Source organism: Vombatus ursinus, unplaced genomic scaffold (genome assembly GCF_900497805.2).
Source record: "Vombatus ursinus unplaced genomic scaffold, bare-nosed wombat genome assembly UNPS02014810.1, whole genome shotgun sequence".
NCBI lineage: Eukaryota > Metazoa > Chordata > Mammalia > Diprotodontia > Vombatidae > Vombatus > Vombatus ursinus.
Genome location: NW_020954588.1, coordinates 26,047,397 through 26,054,653, shown reverse-complemented (window position 1 = coordinate 26,054,653; position 7,257 = coordinate 26,047,397). Strand labels below are relative to the sequence as shown.

The 7,257-nt window shown below is 36.6% G+C and overlaps 1 protein-coding gene across 6 annotated transcripts in view; it reads left to right on the top strand.

Moving 5' to 3' along the window:
- The window catches only part of NLGN1 (neuroligin 1), a 783,137-nt gene that overhangs the window by 527,922 nt on the left and 247,958 nt on the right, over positions 1-7,257 (top strand). The window lies entirely within an intron of this gene.

The following is a 7,257-nucleotide window of genomic DNA, read 5'->3' as shown; positions in this document are numbered from 1 at the left end:
AGATAGATAGATAGATAGATAGATAGATAGATAGATAGATAGATAGAGATAGGTAGATAAGTTAGATAGACACAGGTAGATAAATTAGATAAGATAGAGAGATATAGGTAGGTAAATTAGATATAGATAGATAGAGATAGGTAGATAAATTAGTTAGAGATAGGTAGATAAATTAGATATATAGTTAGATAAATAGAGAGATGATATATAAGATAGAGATAGGTACATGAAGTAGGTAGATAGAGATAGGTAGATGAATAAGATAGATATATTAGATAAAGATAGGTAGATAAATTAGGTAGAGATAGGTAGATACATTAGATAGATAGACATAGGTAGATAAATTAGATAGAAATGGATAAATTAGATAGATAGACAGATGGATAGATAGAGATAAATTAGATAGATAAATAGATTAGATAGAGAAAGGTAGAGATAGAGATAGGGAGAGAGATAGAGACAGAACTAGAGATAGTGATGGAGCCATCTATCCTCCAGCTAGCTGTTATTCCCTCCAGTGATGGAGACCAGAAACATTCATTTCTGCCCATCTTGTGTCAATCTTATCTGTTTTCTCTTGTTATATGCATACATTATATGCACATATATAATACACAGTAATACACACATGTAAATATATTTACAATTGTATATTTATTCATATATAAACCTATGTATAAACATGCTGTGTGTATATATAGGCATACATGTGAATGTATAGATGTAAATATATGCAAATATCTATATAGCATTATGGATATGATGATATCTATATCAATGGATACATATAGATAGACATCTATATCTATGGAAAGATATAGGTATCTATATGGGGGGGAGAATATGAGGAGGGGAAGACAGAAAGAAAAGGTTAAGGGGGTATATTCCATGAATCTGTAATTTTATTGGTATAGGCAACTCCAAATAAGGGAAATCTCCCTATCATGTAGATTAGCAACTTGTCTATGATACATTATCTCAGAGGGTCAGCGTTGGGATGAGATTTAAGGCCAGTACCTAGGATTTTGAAAGTTTTGGTGATTTATCCAGGGTCTCTGAGTCAGTATGTGTTACATGCAATCCTTAAACTTAATTCATTCTGATTCTGAGGTCAACACAACACTTATATCTCTTTGTCTTTCTACCTACCTTTGCTCTATGCATGTATGGATTAAATATATACATTTAGACTATATATATATATATATATATACATACGTATTATACATGTTTAGAAATACACATTAAGGTGAAGAAGAAGATGACATCAGTCACTGCGTGAGCAATAAAAAAGATGGGCAAGAGGTGACAAAAGTGAACAAGAATCATTATACATTCACTCATCGTTTGCTGGCATCCTTAGGATGCCAAGAAAGCATGAACAGAGTTTCTCACATGTAGGGGGGAACTTCCTGGAGAAAATCTGAGGGAGGATATGAGTGACTCACACAAGATTGGGAGGTATGGATGGATTTTTATCTGAAGCATTGGAAGAATGATACATCAATTAGGTGAATGATCTATTGAAATATGTTTTGTGTATGTGTGTATGTGTGTATATATATATGCATATACACACACATATATATATATATATAGGGGAGTACACAGGGAACTCCTCTTTAAGGATAACAATTGTTATAATGTGCATATATTTATGCAGTTACACACATGTGTACACATATATATATATCAATTGAAAAAAAAAACTCAGTGAAATTAACCAAAAAAAAAATGTGCTGTGGAGCTTGGAAGACAATAATTTCCCATTTTATTTGTTTATCTCAGGCTTTACTGTTCTTTAAGCAGACAAAGGTGGGATAATTAGGTACCTCTATTAGGGGATGTTTACTATTAGTGTCCTGATAGCTTATACTAATGTCCAAGGAGCTCTGTGATTTTCAGTGCTACAGATTTGACAAGAAAACTTGAATCGATGCTCTTCTAATCAGATTCTCAATTTTGACTGGATCAATAGAGATTATTTCTCTCCAACATAAATAGACTTTGTGCAGGTTAGAACAGTGTTGGCACTAATGAAGACTTCTAGCAAAATTGATGCAGAGAGAAAGGAATTTGCAGCTAACTCATTGAAGCTTTAGTCTATAAAGAATATTCCAGGTGGAAATAATTTGTATTTATGAAGATCACCATGACATCCCTAATTTTCTTATGGAAGTGAACTCTTCATAAAAATTTCAATGCGTCAGAAGGGTCACACCTACCTGGTACTATAGAAAGAGCATTGGAGTTGAGTTTGGTACCAAGAGAGACCTGGGTTTTAAGTCCTAGCTCTAACGTTTTCTAGCATTATGATCATTTCAACTTTGGGCATCAGTTGGACATCTGAAAAACAAGAATATTTATATAGGTATTCCTGAACTCCCAGGATGATTGTGAGCAAAGCACTTTATAAACTTTTTTGTTCTATCCTAATGTTACAACTCCCAAATTCATAGTTTTGCTCATACCTAGAATACTTTCCCACTTCCGTCCACCTCCTGGAATTCCTGGTTACCTTAACAACTCAGATCAACTGCCAGATGTAGGAGAACTTTCCTGTTCCCCATCCTCCCAAACAAAACTACTAGTAAGAGTATCTTAGGTCTGTGTCATAGACTCATATATCTAAATATGTCCTTTTTCTCTCTCCTGTTATAATGCAAGTGGCTTGAGGCAGGGACTGTTTTACTTCTGCCTTTGTATCCCCAATGCTTAGTATAGTACCTGGTGCATAGTAGGTTCTTATCAAACATTTGCTGAGTGATTGATTCAGTAGAGTGAGTACTTAACATCTTTTAAAAAACCCATAACCCTGATTTCCTTGATAACACAAGTTACTATAATTATTCATAAAGTATTTATATTCAATACCGGGTTGATTGTGGATAGCTATGTAGTGCAATGGATAGAGCACTGGCCCTGGAGTCAGGAAGACTCATCTTCCTGAGTTCAAATCTGACCTCAGCCACTTTTTAGCTGAGTGACTCTGGGCAAATCACTTATTCCTGTTTGCCTCAGATTCCTCATTGGTAAAATGAGATGGAATAAGAAATGGCAAACCATTTCAGTATCCTTGCTAGGAGAACCCCAAACGGGGTCACGAAGAGTCAGCCTGAAACAACTTAATAACAACAACAACATGTCAATTGTGGAGTTGTGGATAGAGGATAGTAAGTGTGATGGATAGAGGGCTGTCCATAGAGTCAGAAGGACCAGAATTCAAGTCCTGCTTCTGATATAAACTAGGGAGGATCATGGACCAATAACTTAGTCTCTCAGTCCTCTAGGCAACTTTTAAGACTCTTTGTAAAAGGGGAGCTATCAACTTCCATTCTTGGGAGAATTTCTACATTGGAAGTTTCCTATACTGATGAAATTCAGGTCTTCTCTGTATCCCTCCAATAGATATAAATATCAGTAGCAATGTAGATATAATATACATAAGATACCAAATAGAGCTTGAAGTGAATTCAGACATCAGCCACACCATCTCACAAATAAGAAGCCAATGTACAAAGAAGTAAAGACTATTTGTCCCCAACACCACACAACTAATTGTCAAAAGCTTGGACTAAAGGATTAGCCAGATTCTTCCTATTCAGACCAATGCTAAGAGTACTGGATTCAGAGACAGAAGGCCCAAGTTCAAATTAGGATCCTCACTACCTATGTTCCATTGATGAAATCTCTTGGATGTTCTCATCTTCATTTTCCTGATCTATAAAATGAAGATGAACTACCTGATGTCTCCTCTTCTTACAGTTTTATGTCTGTGAAGCTGTGATTCCTTGGTTTTTGTTAATCAGATTTTCGGGATATTCTTACTAGCTCGATGCCATTTCAGCTTGATATTGGTATTCTGATATTTCCCTTAATGAAGTTACATGATGAAAAATTGGTGGGGGAGAGAGGGATGTATTTAATGGAAATAATAAGTGAGTAGAGTTAGGCTACCAGTAGTTAATTACCAATCTAATTCATCTTCATTATTCTCTTTTCTCCTGTTTTTGCACTTCTTTAGGCAGCTAGGTGGTACAATGGATAGAGCACTATCATTTTACACTTATGTAAATGTGTAAGGAGTCAGAGAGACTTGAGTTCAAATTCAGCCTCAGATACTTACTAGTTGTGTGATCCTGAACAAGTAACTTAAATTCTGTTTGCCTCAGTTTTCTTAATTGTAAAATTGGGATAATAATAGCACCTGCTGTGTAAGGTTGGAATAATCAAATGAGATAACATTTGTACATTGCTAAGCACTGTGCCTGGCAGGTAGTAGGTGCTATATATATGCTTGTTTTACCCTCTTCCCTAACCACCTCCCTACCTACCTTCCTCTCTTGATAACTCTGTCTTGCTCCAAACCCAGCCTGACCTCTTTATCCATGTTCTTCTTGCTCCCTCCTCCATCCTCTTCTCTTCCATTTTCTCTTTATTTCCATACTTCTATCCTTCTTTTCCTTTGTGGTTTTCAGTCTCTCTCTCTCTCTCTCCTGATCTATCCAGTTGCCAGAGAGTGGAAATAAAAGCCTTGCTTAAATCTTTGTATTTGAAAGAATTTTGTTTTGATTGAATAGCATTCCAAGCTCCAGACTGGGGATTTATTCATAATTAACAACTTGGGTTCTCTCATGACCCAAGACAAACCTGAAAGTGATCAACATTCACAGGAGCCTTCCAGAGATAGTTCTGCCATTGGCACAGATACACAGAGTACACAGTAATTAGCAAGGATGCTAGGGAAGAGCTAATGAATTCAAATTAAATCTTCATTATGTTACAGTTTCTGAAGCCTTGTTGTATATTTGGATATTGGTAGATGAGCTTCCAAACTTAAGCTGTGATTCACAGAATTCTAGGATCTCAGACTGGTACCTTTGTATTTCAAAGACCATCTGCTGTACCCCAATCTGAAACAGAAGTGCCCTGGATTGTTCCCCCTCCAAAAAGTAGTCACCCCGCTCTTGTCTCAAGAGCTCCGGGGAGGGAGAACTTCTGGAGTCAGTCATTCCACTTTTTTAATTTTTTCTAATTTTAAGAAGTGTTTCTGTCTAGCAGGATTGTATTTGCTTTTTTGTAAATTCCATGAGGGTGGAGACTCTCTTTTGCCTCTGTTGTATGTGCCAGACACATAGTAGGTACTTAATAAATGTTGATGTATTGATTGATTATCTCTACCTCTCTGGCCAGGTAGTTAAAGTCTAATCTTCCATTAGATAGACCATAAAATAGTTTAATATGGGATCATACCTCTGCTTAGTCTCCTTTCTCCAGTCTAAATGAACTCAGTTCCTTCAACTGATCCTCAATTGTATCATGATATTGAGGCCTTTCACCAATATGATTGCCCTCCTCTGACAATTCTATGGCTTACCATCTTCCTAAAATGCATCTCCTAGAATGAAGTACAATGCTTAAGATAATTGTCCGCCCAGGACAGAATATAACACAATTATCTATTTCCTTCTCCTGGATATGATGCATCAATTAAAGTAGCGTACGATTTCAATGCCTTTTTGTTTACTCCCATAGCAAGTGGTGGCCGCACGTTAAGCTTACAGTTGACTATTATCCTTTGGTCTTTTCTTCAGATAAATTATTGTCTACACATAAGTCATACATTTATGGAGTTGATTTTTTTTTATTCCAAGTATAAGACTGTGCATTTATGCCTATTATCAGATTTGGTCCACTTTTATAGTTTCTCAATATTATTTTTGATCCTGACTCTGTTGCTTAATAATTTAGCTCTCACTCTCAACTTGATGACAACTTTATCAGTTCATATAAGCATGCAATCTATGCCTTTATCCAAGATAGTGACAAAAATATAAATAGCTGTCTAACCACTGAGCCTAGGTATATATATCCCCAGAGATCTTACTTCAAGTTAACATTAATGATGTTGGGGCCAGTCATTCAACCAGTTTAAAAGCAGCATGCTGAGACTTCCTAATAGTTTCACATGTGAAAGTAAAGCAGACTTTGGCTATAGTGTGTAGTTCTGTTCTGTCAGAGGGACTACCTGGATACACATTGAAATTTCCATTTTAAACAAAATCATGATATTTGCTCATCTGGAGCCCAGCATCAAAATTTTGCCACATGTAACCGCAAGCTCTTTCAAAAAATAAGATAACAAAGTATTCTTCTATCTCCACAGAGGGTAAGAGAGTAGATTAGGCTTTGGCATTTTTAGAAGGAACCAAAGTCATAAACTAAAGTAGTGATGCTATAACAACAAAAATCAGGCTTCAGTGAGCAGCTGCGGGAGAGATTTTTTCAGAGGGAACAGGAAGTCTTTCCCAACAGGTGTATAGTCAACTGTACTTATAGTCAGTCTGTATAGTCAGACTATATAGGTCTGACTATTTCCTCTTCTCACTTAAAAATGTGGCTTTCCTCTCCACTCTTTAGATGGGAGTCTGACTTGGGATTTCCTTCAAGCCCTGGTGGTCTTGGACTCCTGGTCTTACCTTTACTACCTATTGAACATTGGGCAAGTTGGGACACTTCCCTGGACATCAGTTTTGTCAAAAAGGTTGGGTGAGATGGCCCCTGAAGTCCTTTTAGCTCGAGGTTTATATTACTGCCATCTAATCTCTTTCATACTAACAACTGAGCCCACATCATCATTGTCTTCTGACTAAATCCACGTTCATCTCTTTTCTCTCTCCCTTTCCTCACCATTGTAAAGCCAGTCCCTTTCAAAAGCTCATAGCTTCCTTTGCTCTAAGATCAATAAAATTCACCAAGAATTTATGAAACATTTACAATCCCATCCCGGAGAAACCTGTGCCCTGAAGCCCTCCCTCTCCTGATTGGTGAGTCCCTCCCCTGGCACCACATTTCATGCTTCACTCCTTATCTGACTTCACCTCCTCACCAGTTGCCCTGATCCAGAAGTATTTTCCCATTCTCTCTTTCCAGTCCACTATAATTCAAGCTTCTTGAGGGCAGAGATTATCTTGTTTGTTTTCATTTGCATCACCAATATTTATCACTGCCTGGTATGTAGTAAGTATGTAATATCTAGCGAGCTAGCTATCTTTCCATAGCATCTATTTAGTATCAATCTACTATGTATCTGTCTGTCTGTCATCTATCTATCATCTTTCTGTCATCTTTCTACTTCTCTTTCTATCATTTGTCTATGTATCTATGTATCTATCTATGAATCTTTGTATATCCATCTATCTATCTATCTATCTATCTATCTATCTATCTATCTATCTATCTATCTATCTATCTATC